The sequence below is a fragment of the Canis aureus genome, chromosome 20 (genome assembly GCF_053574225.1).
Source record: "Canis aureus isolate CA01 chromosome 20, VMU_Caureus_v.1.0, whole genome shotgun sequence".
In the NCBI taxonomy this organism is placed as follows: domain Eukaryota; kingdom Metazoa; phylum Chordata; class Mammalia; order Carnivora; family Canidae; genus Canis; species Canis aureus.
Window position 1 is genome coordinate 41623081 of NC_135630.1, and position 15876 is coordinate 41638956.

Sequence of the window (15876 nt, forward strand, 5' to 3'; positions counted from 1 at the left end):
GTGGACTCTGTAGCCTGACTTTGGGGATTAGGAATAAGGATGAGGAAGGATAGGACAAGTGGTTATTGCTTTTATTATAAACGTTTCTGTATTATTTATTTTTTGCTATGTGCATGCACCACTTTGAATAGATTTTTTTTTTTTTATTTTAAGGTAGGAGTTGGCAAAAGAAATGGGGCCTTTTGTCTTGTTCACAGATTAGCAAATCCACACAGGCCAAAAACATGTGCACAGTTCTCCAATTCACCAGTAACCAAAGAAATGCAAATCAAAATTATGTTATGCCCATTAAACTGGCATAAATTTAAAAGGAACATACCTATTATGGGTTGAGATGTGGAGAAACCGTACTTTCAGGTGGAAGTGTGAAATGTTACAGCCTCTTGAGAAACCAATCTGGAAACGCTGATTAAAATATAGATTAAAATTTAAAATATATGTACTCGTCAATTCAGCAAACCTGGTCCTAGAAAGCTTTCCCACAGAAATAAATAAAACCACCAGAACTCAAAGACTGTTTGTTATAGTATTGTTCATAATAGTAAACACTGGTTAAAAAAAAAGTAATCAATAATGATTAAAAATTGAATAACAAATAAATTTTTAAAAGTTGAATGAATCAGGGTTCACCCACACCATACCTTTTAGAAGAATGGATGTCATTTATACCAGTTTTATAATTTACGGGGTTCCACAAAATGTGGAATGAAAAACAGCAAGATCAAGAAAAGTGGGGAGTCACCCCAAATATAGTATATATTTTCCCATTCTTCCTGTTTTTACTCATATTGTCCCTCCTATTTAAAATATCCTTCTTCCTCACTTGACAGGATGAGCACTGGGTGTTATACTATTTGTTGGCAAATAGAACTCCAACAAAAAATATACAAAAAATAAAATAAAAATAAAAATAAAAGACAGTCTTCTATTAAAAAAAAAATCCTTCTTCCCTGACACCAACTTCTTACCTTTTCCTAGGAAATCCTACCCACATGGAATATAAATTTGCAATACCATTTTAGAAGAGCAGTACAAAAATATGATTCAAAATGTAAAGTATATAACCATTTGACCCAATCATCTTATACCTCTAAATTTACAATACAAGAAATTATATAATATCAAAAAAATAACAAAAACAATCCAAATATTCATCATTGGGGGGGCAGTCAAATCATATATGATAATATGCTCCATAATATTATACAGCCACTAAAAATTATGATGGAAGTCCTATTCATTGGTTAAAAAACATCTGGGACATACTATGTAAGTGATAGAGGTCACTTACAGAAGAACATACTATGATTCAAAAGTATAAAATTCCAAAACAAAAAACAAAAAAAACAAAGAAAAACAAAAGTATAAAATTATGTGTATTTACCTGTGAATATATATATATATATTCATATTTATTTATAGAGACATTGAGGATTTCCCAAAACATTTTAACAATGGTTATCTTTGAAAGTGTGATATATGAGCTAGTTTTAGTTTCTTGTGCTTTTCCATTATTTCGTACTATTTTAATTTTTACCCAATTATATATTATATTTTATAAGCACTATAGTGCTGTTTTTAAAAACTTGAGTCTGCAGCTCCATAACTTCCAAGTCTTAGAATGTCAAATTATGTTCAATAGATTAATAAAACAATAACTGGTACTTATTGAGCATTTATGATCTACCTAGACCATCCTAAGTACTTGCACATATATTAACTTATCTTCAAAACAAACTTATAGGCAAGTACAATTATCCAAATTTTATAGTGAGGGAAGTGAAGTATAGAAAAGTTATTTACTTAGAAATCCAAACTGTGATAATTTTAAAAATTTTAAAACAGTTTTGAAGCCAAAAAAAAAAAAATTCCCATCTAATAGCACTCACCCCATTACCTAGAAGAGTCAAATAACCAGGACCCCTTATTAAATCTTTCCTTACCTAAGCCATCTGGCTTTTAACTTGAAGGTTGACCTGTTTCTGTTCTTAGCAATGTGTCCTCTTCCTCCCATACCTTCTGCCACCCTTTGAAGTACAGCTTTGGTGAGGCTTCCTCGTATTTGGGCTACGCTCATTTACATGCACCAGTATCTGTGGTTATAAACCCATCCTTGGCAGGATCTTCCTTCATGCTAGGACACCCAGAAGGCAAGGGAAACATAATAAATGACTCAAAGTTTTAGTGCTCAAAGGGTTGTCATGTGGAAAAAAAATGCTCAACAAACACAGCAACCCAACACCCATGCACTTCACATTTCAGAGCACACAGTGGAAGACATGTAATTACTACGGTTAATTGGTTCCTGGTAAAATGTCACTGAGAATGAGAGCTCATTAATATATCATTTCAATCACTGGAGACACCAGGTGCTCTTACGTGGGGTCTGCTCTGTGGTATCAGTACTAACCTCTTTCTCAGGGTTACTGCCCTCTTCAAAGGAGAAAATATAAACACCAATTTGTATATTATGACTTGGAATGTGTTCTCTACAGTTTCTGTAAAAAGTCATACAAATTATCCAACCAGGTAAACGTCTACATAATTCAGGGAAATCCATGTGAGCTTTCAAGATCGAAAGGCCTGACCTTTTCACATTAAGCAGTTGTGTGGGTTAGATAAATATAAATGCAGATGAGTAAAATATACTTTCTATGGCTTGTCTTTATTAATGCTATTTTGGAGATTTTTTTTTAAATTGATCAAGCTGAAAGGAAAGCTGTTGCATCAGGATTATCTCACAGGTCATGTTTCCACATCAGAGAATTAAATCAGGCCTGGAGATTAAAATAGTTCAGGAAAAATCCTAAATGTATTCCGTAAATTTTTAACATCATCTCTTCTGCTCTCATGTACATCAGTATTCGTATAACTCCCAGATCTCTAAACAATGCAAGTTGAAATGGGAATGGGAATGATGATGAAAATGATGAAGGAGAAGAATGAGGAGGACATGAGAAGAAGGAGAGGAGGAGGAAAGGAAAGGGGGAAGAGGAAGAGACGACGAGAAAGAGATAGTAATGGTAGTAATGGTTATGGTGATGATGGTGGTGAAGTTGATGCTGCTGGTGGCGATGGTGGTGAAGGAGATGCTGAGAGTTTAACGATGGTGTTGTTGCTGATGGTGGTGGTGGTGATGATGGTAAGAATGGCGAAGAAGATTCTGGTAGTGGTGATGATGTGATGGTGGTAAAGGTGATGCTGGTGTTTGATGATAGTGATGCTGTTAACGGTGGTGGTGGTGATGAAGATGAGGATAATGGTGAAGATGGTGATGGTGATGATGGTCAGGGTGGTGAAAGTGATGCTGCTGGTCGATGATGGTGATGCTGCTGATGGTGGTGGATGATGTGGATGAGGGTGATAAGGGTGAAGGAAATGCGGTGGTGGTGATGGTGGTGATGATGCTGATGCTGGTGATGTTGGTGATGATGATGACAGTGGTGAAGCTGATAGGGGACATGATGGGCACCTTCTTGCATTAGCCACAAGTATACACTTCTAGGTTCCTAACATACAGGAGTACATTAAAAAGGCAGTCACTGGAACTGAAAGAGAAACCACATTTCGACATTAGACATATCTTCATTTCACTTGCTAATTTAGTCATTATTTTTAGCAACCAATCTTCATATCACCTTCCATGAGCGATACTTCTAACATTTCCAAACGTGTGGGGGATCTTTAGCCAAATATATTCTTTGTCAAAATGTGGGGGAAAGGGATTTTCTCACCAGAAGAGTGAAATTGTCCCTAGGTGGAAAAGTTCATTCCTGAAAAACATTTGTGCTTTTCACAAAAATTAGTATATATTAATGCAGAAGACTGATCTTGAAATGTTAAGTAAAAAAAATCAGGTTGCAAAATAGAATGTGCAACATGAAAATCACTTTGTTAAAAGATACGACATTGATACATAGTTAACTCTGAGTTGTAGAATGATAGATGATTTCATGTTCTTAGAGTTCTTTACTTCTCTATATTTTTCCAAACTTATTTTGCAATGAGCTATGATACTTTTGTGATGAGATAAAAATATTCTTTTAAGCCTATGCAAAGAAACAGGATTTTTTTTTCTGGCTATAGCTGGAATACTAAAACTGTAAATGGAGTGTTTCTATAGGGAAAGCAACGAAACCTGAAAATACAGACCTCACCTCTCTGCCAGGGCTGAACATACATCTGCAAAGGAGCACTTGGGGGGTGGGGGGCAGAAATAACATTTAACTTTGAGGAGGAAACATTTCAGAGGGTCAGGGAGAAGTGTCTGAAGGAGACAGAGTTCATTTCAGCTCAACAAATACTTATTTATCACCCTTCTCCATACCACGAAGTGAGCTTTGCAGCAAAGTAGAATCAGAGCACGCAGGGAACCTACAGCCCAGCAGGAGACAGAGAAATAGGAACATCTGACTCCCATCCAGTGGGAGGAGTGTTCTGTTGAGGTAAACCCCGGCTTCCATAAAATCCCAGAGAGACCTGGGAAATGGATGTGAGGGTATGTTCTTCAGAGACATGGATATAGAAGGTGTGTGAAACTAAAGGAGAAAAAGAGGAGAGACAGGGTGTGTTCCAGGCAAAATTAATGTCACTAACAAAGACACATCAGTGAACCGCCAGTTGTGTTTGTGGAGTAACAGTTGGAGGCATGTGGATAGTGCTAGAGTAATGAGCAAGGCAGACAAGGCTGGTGGGGTTGGGAGGCCCCACTCTTGTACTCAAGACTAGGAAGGTTGGAATTCAATTTGCAGGAGTGGAAATCCATTTATAAGTTTTTAAGTGGGCTAACAATGATGGGTGCCATATTCCCAGTGATGGTTAAGCAATCCCCTACCCTTTTGTGTTCCTGAAAGGGCTTCACAAAAATACCTGTCCTCCCCACATTACTTATGCAAGACATGCCATCTACTCTTTATCATGACTCCCATAAGGCCATGATGCCTCTGTTGTTTACCTTGAGCAAGATTGAACACAGACCTTTCCCCTTTTGCCAGGCATAGATTGTATTAGCTTCCTAGGTGGCCATAACAAAGTACCACATCTAGGTGGCTTAAGACAACAGAAAAATTTCGTCTCACAGTTCTGAAGGCTAGAGACCTGAAATCAAGGTGTTGATAGGACAATGCTCTCTCAAGACTATAGCGAACTATATGTTCCATGCCTTTCTCTTAGCTTCTAGTGTTGTCATTAATCTTTGGCATTACCTGGCTCGAAGAGGCATCACTCCAATCTCTGTTTCTGCATCATGCAGCCTTCTCCCCTATGGGTTACTATCTTTACCTCTTCTTGTAAGGACAGCAGCCATATTGGATTAGGGCCTACCCTATGACCTCAACTTAACCTGATTACATTCAGCAAAGATCCCATTTCCAAATAAGACACATTAACAAATAGTGATGAGGGTTTGGATCTCAACATATCTTTCAGGGGGACACCATTCAACCTAGACCCTCCAACTTCTTCCCATTCTTTTTTTTTTTTTTTTTTTTTTTTTTTTTTTTTTGAGCGAGAGAGCACATATGAGTGAGCAGGGTTTGGGGGAGCATCAGAGGGAGAAAGAATTTCAAGCAGGCTGCATGCCCAGCAGGGAGCCAGATGCAGGGCTCAGTCTCAGGATCTGGAGATCATGACCTGAGCTGAAATCAAGAGTTAGACACTCAACCAACTGAGCCACCCAGGTGCCCTTCTAATCTCCCATTCTTTATCTCATAATGATTCAAGCTGTTTGTTTCCCAGAAACTAGCTAGCCACCGGGGGGGGGGGGGGGGGCAAATAAAAACATTTCTTGTGCTGACTGAGACTTCCTCTAAACTACAACCCCAACTATTAATCACCCCATCTTCAATGTGTTTACCCTGAGCTTCAGATGTGGGGTACTTTCCCTACTGCAACAGGCTGAGTAAAATCAATCTCCTTACTTGTTAGATGTTCATCTTTGACAGTGGGTAAGGTGTCATGGTCAAATTCTCTCATATATCTTGAGTAACAACCCACAGTTGGGCCATGGAAATGAGGGCTGATAGATGATGCTTGGACTCAGCTCAGCCCAGACTCCACCACAGGACTACTGCACTCCCACCTTCTCTGCTAAGAACATCAGCAGCTGACAGCTCTCAGGGACAGCTGAGGCAAGTCTCCGAGGGAATTGCCTTAGTTATTCACTGTTTATACTCTAAAGACTAGACGGTTGTGATAGGATAATGAATTCGTGGTTTCTTACTTCTAATTATAGGTATCTTCCTTCTCCACTCTCCAGCAAATATGAAGAGGGAGCAAGACCTGGTGTTGCCTTTCCTTGCGTGCTTTTGGGTTGCAGGGGGCAAAAGCACTCTCTTCCTCCAACCAGACTTTTGTGTCCAAGACCCATGGCTCAGTGAAGCAGTTAGGCTGGACAGTCTCAGAGCAATGGATGGAGCTAGGCCGGGTATACAGCAGTGGCCATATCAAAAGCAGCTGGTATCTCCTTCCAGAAGAGCCTGCAAAGGAGATAAGTTTTTGCAGCCCCTTAAGGAGAGGTACCAGAGTTGGCTCAGGGATGCTGGGGAGACAGAACATTAAAAGAGGTGGCCGTGGGAACAGTAGCTAAAGACGGCATGCCACTGCTTGGCAGGGAAGCGGTAAAGCTAACCACCTTCCGATAAGGCATGAGTTTGAACAAGGAGAATCTAGCCTTCACAAGGGTGGGCTATAGACCAGAGGCCCTTCTGCCGTCTGCACTGTCCTGATCCTTATGTACCTGTATGGACATGAAGCACCCTCCAAACCGGATCGAGATCTAATTTCTCACCATCTAGAGAGTTAAAGCTCAAAGTCAGAATGAATTCGATTTATGAAAACAAGGCATCTCTTGCCCACCAAGAGTGTGAACTAAATTGTGAACGGTTGGGAAAGTGCAAGCCCACCAGACAGCAGTGTGGGTCAGAGAGCTGCATGCTGGAGCAGCTGTGTCTCCCCTCAGCGACCATAAGTAAAACCCTCTGGAAATGCGCTCTTCAGGGAACCATTCTTGCCCCACAAACAAAAATGCCTCCTCTCTCCTGTTTCTTCCTCATCTGTTTTATACACAAGAAGTTCAACTTCCATCTCTGTGTCCAAGTTGACTTGAATCAAGTAACACAAGTGCAAGCTCAGTGAGTCTTTCCTGCCTCTGTGGGAAGTGAGAAAAAAGGAGTGGAGTGTCCCTCCTTCCAGGAACCCCTCCCCGCCCCCAGTTGGGCCTCTGTTTCCAAATGGGTAAATGAGAATATTACGAGAAGACAGAATCTCAGACCCATGTGGCAACACAAACCAACTGGTGTGTGCTGGGGAGAAAGGCTGGCTGGCAGCCAGACATGCTCAGGAAAGAAGGAGGAGGTGGTTTTGTGGAGAATGAGCCCTTCCCAGGAAACCTTCTTGAGAAGTTGGACATTCCTTTTTTTGTTGTTTATTTGCTTTAACCCCTCCTGCTGCCGATCCTCTGAAAAACGTTGGAGCCCTATCTCAAGGCTTCCACAGTGAGTCCCTGCTGTCCCCTCCCCTCCAATCATGCCAAGTCACTGAGACCCCCAACACTCCAGGCCCACACCACCCATGGCTCCCACTTGGCCCCTCTGTCTTCCTGAACTGCTCTCCCTTGTGCTCCTGTCTCTCTGAAATCAGTTTGCTGGCCTTTGTGGGGTGCCTGGGAAAGACACCCTTCAATAGAACTCTGTGTCCTCTCCCTTCCTGCCCCCTGACCGGACAACAGCTCCTGAGGCTGTCTAGAACGGTTTTAAGAAAAGCCTCATTTGAATCATCGAGATTCTCCTTTCAGGAACTAGAAAGTCCTGCCCAGTAAGAGTAAGAATCAAATCCAGTCTCCCACGCAATGTAAAAGTTTTCCCCTTCTCCCAGTCAGGCCTGACCTGTAGCACAGAGAGAGAAAGAGCCTGATAGATCCCCTCACTCCCCCTCCTCACTCTCCAACTCCCTCTCCCTGGTCTCCTTTCCTCCTCTAGAGCTGGAATCCAGGGGATTGAGGGAAGGGACCCCTCTTACATGAATGACCCCCTTACATGAATGACATGAAGGGACCCCTCTTAAAGCATGAATTCATGCTTTATGAGCAACAGCCTTGATGTGACAGGTGTTCCACACTGAGGCTACATGTGCGCTTAGGGGGTGTTCCTAAGGGGACCTCCAAGGGGACTGCATGATTCCTGAACAAGGATGAGTTCCTCACTACCTTCCTGGAACGTTTCTCCTCTCGCCTCTTCTCCTTCATACACCCCATAGTTTTGCATGGCTCAGAGTCTTCCCCCAGCAGGCCACCCTCTTCAATCTGTCTCTCTGTTCCGTAGCACCCACTGGTTCCACAGGAAACTGACCAATCCTTGGCAGGCCATGTGGTGGAAATGCAGGTAGCCCCCAGCTCTGACATCACAGGGTACTTCCATCCACCCCTGTGTTCCAAGTTTCCCCTGTGAGAAGTGGGCACCAGTCTTTATGCTTACAATACCTTCTCTCATCTGGGGATTTGTGCACCAAGTTCTCCCACGATCTCCCCCAGCATGCTCTGTGCCAGAAACAGCCCCAGAGTGGGCCTACAGCTTCAACTGCTCAGCAAGCATCAAGCCCAGTAGTGGGTGCCAGGCTCTCTTCTTTCTTGTCTTAGGGGAGGTGAGGACAACCCTACCCTCTTCCAAATGGAAGGGAGAGAAAACGCCCCCCACTCTTACCAAGCAGACCACCTATTATTAAAAATCCCAGCAGGACCTCCTCTCATGCTTCATACGTTGGTTGGAGGGTGTGAGGGGCACAGAACTGAGCAGTGGCCAGTGAAGATCGTAGGACATCCTGGCCACCTCTAAGTACGTCCTGTCTCAGTCTGACAGCTCCTTGCTGAGCTTTTAAGATGGTGCAAATAATTAGGTGGTGTTGTTTTCAGCTTTGAGGCTTCAGTGGAAAAACTGAAATAACAGGAAAAATTCTGCGTGTGATCCGGCTACATATTTGAACACTCCGAATCCTTCAAAGCCCCAAACCAGCTCCCAATCTCTCTAAGACGCCTTTCCGCCCTGACAGCTCTGGCCCTCACTGAGATCTCCTTTTCTGGAACATCCAGTACACTTAATGTCAGAACAACACATTCTGATGAGTAAATATATTCTGTCTCATGTTGGTCTCTTGTTGTTTCTCCATGTTGTTCCCAATAGCACGGCAGACTTTTTGAAGACAGAAACTGTGCTTTATACTTATTTTGTATCCCCTATGGCTTTTACCACTTTGGTGCCAACATAAAGGTGCTCAATGCGTATTTGAAGTGAGTTGAATTGAATTTTCAATCAGACACATGCTAGATGGAGGGAGCGTCGATGCGGCTAGGGGTGTGGTGCAGCAGAGCAGAAGGGACACTGTGCACACAGTTCCTTTCTGAAATTTGAGTGTAACATTGAAGAGGGTTTTTTTTTTTTTTTTTAAGTAGCATGTGTTGTTGTCCCTGTGAGCCAAGTAGTGCTATTCACACATCTGTGAGAACAATAACCTGGGCTTAAGATCCAATGCACTGGGTCCATCTGCACAGGCAGCTGCTGGCACCAGTACTGTAGGAGATAATAGAAGGATCGAGGACATAGGTGCCTTTCCCACCTCTGCTCAAACCCCTCCAACTCGAGTGACAGACACCAAGAGGTGGCAGGAAATCCCAGTAGGACCAGGTAACATGGGTGAGAGAGGCATGCCTCCCCCTTCTCCTCCCTCAACATGCATGCACATGGAGGCATGCACACACCCACGGTGCATCAACATGGACTTAGCTGCTGAATGCGAGTAATCCATAGGGGCTGAGCTACCTCCTCTCGTCCCTTACCTTTAAGCACCTTCTCCATGGGCAGGGCATTTTTGCAGTAAAGATGATAATACTGCTCAACCCTATCCAAGTGCACTTTTTTCCCTTCTAACTTTAATATGCCTACCTAGCATTAGTAAAAGAAGAACCCAAGGTCTCAGATCCCATCGGCTAATGAATTCAGAAATACTTCAGGTTAATATTAATACCTGAATGACATGACTGCAGTCTCAGAGTATAGAGCAGGAAATCCAGATTCACTTCACCCCATTTTCCTATAGAGTTATGGAAACAACCCAAGGTGTGTGCAATCACTTGCTTCCAAAGCAGGTGGAGTTAGCGGCCCTCAGTCCTGCAGGCATCTTACCACTTCCCTTGAATCTGGAAGCCAATAGCAAGGCTCTCATCTGCATCTCATCTACTCACCTGCTCTGCCTGCCATCCCCTACAAGTTGACAGCAACCATGCTCTCCTAGACCTATTGGAGTGGGAGGTCCTCCTACCACTGCCAACCAGATTTCTTCCCCTAACCCCACTCCCAAACTTCTCCTGGGAGCTCAAAAGTTACTTTGGGGTGATAATAATACAATTTAAAGTTGAAAAGAATTTAGTAGCAGTTGTGGTCATTTAGACCTGATGGGTCATTTTTTAGATCGTAGTCACTGTTGTGACTTTGGTAGGGCCAAAGAGTAGACTCCGGGAGCTTTCTTTACTACTCTTTGAGTCCTATTAACATCATCCAGTTCTACAAAGAAGGGTTTAAGGAGCTGGCAGTGGAGATCGTCAGGGCACATGAGTTGTATCTCTGCTTGGTCCTGTGGCTGATGACAGTGTATTCCCAATGTAATGATTCTTTTTATGTGACAAGGAATTGGAGAAGGGGATGCTGAGCAAAGGAGTCCATATATTCCCCATAACTCGAATTACTACAATGAATTGCTACATTACTCACCTTTGGACTAGACATTAATCACAAAAAAAACAAAAAACTGCCGAGCCAGGGAGTTAGAAAGGATGCGCTATTTCAGCCTACACCCTGTGCCAAATGCAGGCAGCGGTGAAAAGGTCTGTGAGCTCCCCCTTCCCATCTGCTGCTAAACTATTAGTGCAGCGCCTGGTGAGGAAAGTCTCAGCAGGGACTGAGACAGAGCTGGACCCCTCACGACGTGAGGACCACCTGCCTACAGAAGGCTCTCCAGATCCTCCTCTGGGTCCCTATGCTCGCCATGCAGTTTGTCTCTACAGGCTCATGCCTGATTTGTTCAAACTCTAGAAAACCTGAAATATTAAAACCATCCATACCATGTAATATTATACATCTGGGAAAAAAAGATAAACAAAAATTATTTATTTTATGTCACAGAAAGAGGTAAATTATTAAGGCAAATAGGAAGTTACCAGGAGATATACAGTATGATCTCATTTGTCTATGTTTTAACAAAATACAGAATATTCTATTCTCCATCACCTTACGGAGACAGTCTCAAATGTGATTCTAAGTAGGCTTGCAGAAGACAAAGACATACTATGTCTAGACAGTTGAGTTTGGGGCTAGGATATTCCTTTAACATGACTTCTGGAAGTGCTTCCCTACTCCCAGTTGGGCCTCAGGTCCAGAGTTCTATAGAAGGCAGGGAAACAGAGGCAGGAACAGGAAGCTGGTCATCAGTCACCTGTCTACACTGGCTCTACAAGCCACCAGTGCTCTTGTTGTCACGGTCCCTTCAACTCCAGAAGTCTGCTACCCTGTGGGCAAGGGACACTTGCCCTGGGTCCCTGTCCTACAATCAGACATACCCTGTAATACTTTCTCTCTGGATCTTTCCAAACCCTCGCATGTCTGTGAGGGAACAGGGCCTGGTTTCCCAGCACTCTGGAATAAGTAGAGCTTTTCTCTCCCTCCTTCATCTCCCTCCTGGTCCCAAAGAAAATCTTTCCCCCAGAATATATAAACTATTATATAAAGAGAAAGCAAGTTAAAAAAATACGTGAAGAATACCCCATTCCCATCTCCCAAATAAAAACAGACAATAGCACTTCACTTTTTCCTAAATCTAGATTACCTTCAAAAACTATGAAAATAGACTTAGCAAACAAATGTTCATTTTTAATAGATGTCTAAATAACTTGTTCATGTTTGAAAATAAATACCTAAACAGAGGAAAATGTATTTTATATCAAACAAATGTAAAGAACCCTGAATTGCAGCATTCCATAAAATAGCCAATACAAAAAGCTAGTCTTGTTTTATTTTATTTCTTTTAAAACAAAATAGCGAATGAAAGGTGTGCTGTTGAGATGTACCATTTGAGACATTTGAAAGGCCAACACTAATCATAGAGACCTTGGTCCCTACCCCCAACTTTTGCAGTGGTGGGCTAATGTCTCCAGTGTTGACCACTTAGACCAATTTGGTAGTAGAACCATGGAAAATGGAGACTTAGAGGGAAGGAAGGAGGGAGCCCAAGAGTGAAGGGCCCTGAAAGCCCATCCAAACCCCCTCTTTTAGTGTTTATGCCCTGTCATGATATACAGCTAGCATTGGCCCAAAAAAGGATCTTAAGAGATCTTAACATTTAAGAGATCTTTGTGAAGCTTATAGAAAAAAATAATTCTAGAAACACCAGGATTACCAACGAAAAGAAATCAAAAAGGAAAGAGAACATGCTGAGTCATCTTGGCAATCAGAATTAGAGATGACCATTGAATAGGCAGTTTTCAAACATTTGGATTTGGATTTTCCCCCCCTTGGGAGAGTGACTCAAGTTATATAAGTAAACGTTTGGGTAACTTAAGGAGAAAGAAGCAAGGAAAATATAGATGATCTGGGGAGGAGCATGAATCAGGGGTAGTGGGGAATCAGAGGCATGACAAAAGGAATCTTTATTCTTAAACTGCTGATTGCGGCACCTGGGTGGCACAGATGGTTTTAGCTCAGGTCATGATCTCAGGGTCATGAGAATGAGCCCCAGGCCAGGTTTCGTGCTAAGTGGGGAGTCTGCTTGAGATTGTCTCCCTCCCTCTTCCTCTGCCCCTCCCCACCCACTCTCTCTTTCAAATAAATAATTAAATAAATAAATAAATAAATATTTTTTAAATTTACAAATATTTTCCCCATTTTGTAACAAATGTAACCAAAAAATCCCAATCAAACAAATGAAAACCAGCAATGATATTGACAAAGAGCATGCAACGTCAAACCAGAATGGCCTCAGCCCATTCCTAACTCCACAAGCTGGGATTATCCTTTCCCCCATGAAATGCTTAATAACACAGCAGAGAAAAAAAAGAACTAATTATGGGAAGATTTGTCTGGATTAAGGAAAAATATAAAGAATTGTAAATACATTTTTCTTTCTTTCCAGCAATGACACTTATATCAATGAGATCCATAAGTGCTTCCCAGATAATTTGCCAAATAAAGATGGAGAATGCTTTTGTTAATAAAAGAATTATTTTTAAATTAATCTATTAAAGGAGATGTAAGTACTTCTACAACACTTATTTTCTTTAACATTTTAAACAATTCATCTCTTTAAAACTTTTAATTCTACAGTATTCATTATCTGACACTTGTTATTTTGTAGGGAGAAATTTAAGCACATCAAAAAAACATCATTTCTAATGTTGATCATATCTGAATTCAAGGAATCAATATCAGAAATCTTTTTTAATAAATGTGGTTCCAAAATATTTTACTTATGTCATGGGATTAAGGCTATTCTTATACCCTACCAATACAGGGAGATAAATTGCAATTCAACCCCATATAAAAAAAGCTTCCTTTGTCATTCATTCAATGAGCAGATATTTATTGAGCACCTACTATGTGACAGAGCTTGGGACTTACATTTTACTTGGAGAAAGAGATAATAACAAGTCAGGGATTAAATATATAGTAGGCATATCAAGTGACAATAAACTCTGTGGAGAAAAGTAGAGTGTAAGTTTCTTACTATTAAAAAGATGATCATGGGAGAGAACTCATTCGCAAAGTGATATTTAAGCAGAGGAGATGAAGGAGCAAGACATATGAAAAACATCTAGTAAAATTGCATTCCTGCAAGTGCAAAGGCCCTGAGACAGAGTGGGCTGGATTTGTTTAAGAAAGCCAGTAGGGCTGAGAAAAATGTAGTGGACATGGACAAACATGACCCAAGGTGTTAGCAGATAGCTTCCACCTGTGCCTCAGCTGCAGAGGGCCACCTTCCACAAGTCACAGCCTTCTCAGAGCAGTGCTCAGCCAGTAGCTGATGAGGCAGGTATAAAGGTGCAGCCAAAAAGAAAAAAAAAAAGGTGCAGCCTTTGAGGCATTACAAGAGTCAACTGTGGCAGGCCACGTGTCCCCCCAAGCTCCTTGTAGGCGGCCTGCAGCCTTGCCTGGCTGCTTCACTTTGATTTCTCTCTCTTTGACCTATCCTGCTTCAACCCACTTCTTTCTATGTGTGTTAAACCCTAATAAATATCCAGCCCCACCAATTCTATCTCCAGTGTCTGCTTCCGGAAAACTCAGCTTGCCGTAAAGAGTGAGCCAGGGAGAGGGTAGTCAGAGATAAGGTCAGAAAGTTATTTGGGACCTTGACTTGGATTTTTACCGAGTTACTGGCTCTGGAAAGTTTGGAGCAGTGAGCTGGATTGCTTTGTCACGAATAGAATGAAGAAAGACAAAAGCAGAAGTAGGATGGGGATAGCACAATCCAGGTGACAGACCATGGCTTGTACCAGGTGGCAGTGAGGGGGGTGGGGAGTGGCAGGGGTGGCTTGTGAGAAGTGGGGAGACTCTGGGTATGTTTTGAAGAAAGAGCCTTCAGAACTTACTGATGAGTTAGGGGTGGGTAAAAAGGAAAGAGAAAAGTCACCAAGGACTCCTCTGTTTTGGACTGAGTGGCTGGAGGAAGAATTTCAGGTTTGCAAAGAAGATTAGAAGTTCAATTTCAGACTTATGACATTGAGACACTATTTGGACATGCCAAGAAGACGGTGGGATTTGAGAGTTAGACTTCTACAAGAGGTCCAAAATAGAGATATAAATCTAGAATCCATCGGCATATGAATAGGAAAGCCACAAGCTAGACGGAGAGTGAATGTAAATGAGAAAAAAAACGTCCAAAGACCAAACCCTGGGCATTCATTACATCTCTGTCCAACATTGACAGATCTACCAAATGCCCGAAGCATGTAAGCAAGAGTGTGAGCTAGGGAGGGCGAAAGAGGAAACATGCCAAGTCAAAAGCAATTGTAGGTCCTCATCCAGTTTATAAAACAAGGACATTCGGGTTCGCAGATGATACAGCCATATCCCATGCTGGCAAGCAAAGGACAGCATGTGAGATGATACAGCTTCGACTCTGCAGCCAAAGCACTAGTCCTTAAAGCAGCGTGCCCAGAAAAATCCCCTAATCTTCAGTAAAACAACCTTTATTAATCAGGTCACAGCTTAATTTTTGTTGTCGTTAGCAAAAACTTAACTTGCGGTTCACCTGGAAACACGACTTTTACTTTTAATGAGCAAGTACTTAGCACAAAGCAGAATAGCCACAGAGCTCTAAAAATCTATTCTTGTTGAAAGAGAAAAGTACGACTCATACAAGCACACATATATTTTTGATAGAAATCTTTCTCTTTCTATGCCTACAATGGAACGACAGGGGAGAGCCAGGTATAAAGGCATGTGCAAAAAGAGTAAGTTTCTTTAATTCAATACTTCTCAAACTCAACATGCTGCTGAATTGCATAGAATCTTATTAAATTGCAGACTGATTCAGTAGGATCTGGAGTAGGGTCTAAATTTCTGCATTTTTCATAAGTTCCCAGGTGTGCTGCCGCTGCTGGTCCAAAACCACACCTCCAGCAGCAATGCTTCAGTTAATATCATCTGCTAAGAGGGTAAATTGACCATGTGGCAGAGGAAAAGCCCCTGCAGGCACCAGCTCATCAGGAGATCTTAAATATTGGTGCACATTCAGAGAGAGGGAAGATTTCGTCTGTAAGCAGAAAGATTCTACATGAATAATACTTGTTTCAAACTGGAGAAAACTGGAGTAAAAAAATCATAAAATTTTACAGAAGAA

At 41.9% G+C, this 15876-nt stretch overlaps 1 long non-coding RNA gene across 2 annotated transcripts in view; it reads right to left on the reverse strand.

Annotated features, from left to right (window-relative positions):
• Positions 1-314: 314 nt before the first annotated feature.
• Positions 315-15876, reverse strand: part of LOC144291738 (uncharacterized) — an 84068-nt gene continuing 68506 nt past the window's right edge. For both annotated transcript variants that reach the window (XR_013359207.1, XR_013359206.1), the window contains 2 exons: positions 1944-2134; positions 315-405 (listed from right to left, as the gene is read on the reverse strand). This is a non-coding gene — a long non-coding RNA (uncharacterized LOC144291738). The remainder of the gene's footprint in view (positions 406-1943; positions 2135-15876) is intronic.